Genomic DNA, 530 nt, shown 5'->3' with positions numbered 1-530 from the left:
ATAAGTTATTATCCGCGAATTAAATGAGGAGTGGATAGAGAACTTTATTCCTAATTATATTTTTAACCATTTCGTATTTTTAATCATATCGTCATTGTTTCGCGAGGCATTTCGAAATGCGTTTGCGATAGTTTCGTTCAATCTTGTCGTTTTGCGAGTTCGAATACATTCTTCTTTCTATTCAATTTATATTTCGGTTTTCCTTACAAAAGATATTGCATATTCCGCACAGTCCGAGGCCGCTAGTAGTTAGTGCAGTGCTCGAAAGATTAGATCAACCATATGTAGATATATGAACGCCGATGAGAGCACAAAGCCAGGTTGGCCGAGCGGTCTAAGGCGCCAGACTTAAGTTCTGGTTCCCGATAGGGAGCGTGGGTTCGAACCCCACACCTGGCAAATACTTTTTGATGCAAAATATAAAATTAAGAACATACAATTATTATCGCACATGCCATAATGATCATCAATATAATTATTGCGCTTAAATACTATTTTATACTTATTACAAAATTGCTTATATATATTTA

At 35.8% G+C, this 530-nt stretch overlaps 1 non-coding gene across 1 annotated transcript; it reads left to right on the top strand.

Annotated features, from left to right (window-relative positions):
• Positions 1–315: 315 nt before the first annotated feature.
• TRNAL-UAA (transfer RNA leucine (anticodon UAA)) lies at positions 316–399 on the top strand. Its single transcript has one exon. It is a non-coding gene; the product is annotated as a tRNA-Leu (tRNA).
• Positions 400–530: the final 131 nt, after the last annotated feature.

The sequence above is a fragment of the Ceratina calcarata genome, unplaced genomic scaffold, assembly GCF_001652005.2.
Source record: "Ceratina calcarata isolate Rehan_Ccalc_2016 unplaced genomic scaffold, ASM165200v1 scaffold7816, whole genome shotgun sequence".
In the NCBI taxonomy this organism is placed as follows: Eukaryota; Metazoa; Arthropoda; class Insecta; order Hymenoptera; family Apidae; genus Ceratina; species Ceratina calcarata.
The sequence above is the reverse complement of the archived record's forward strand: the minus strand, read 5'-3'. Positions and strand labels throughout refer to the sequence as shown.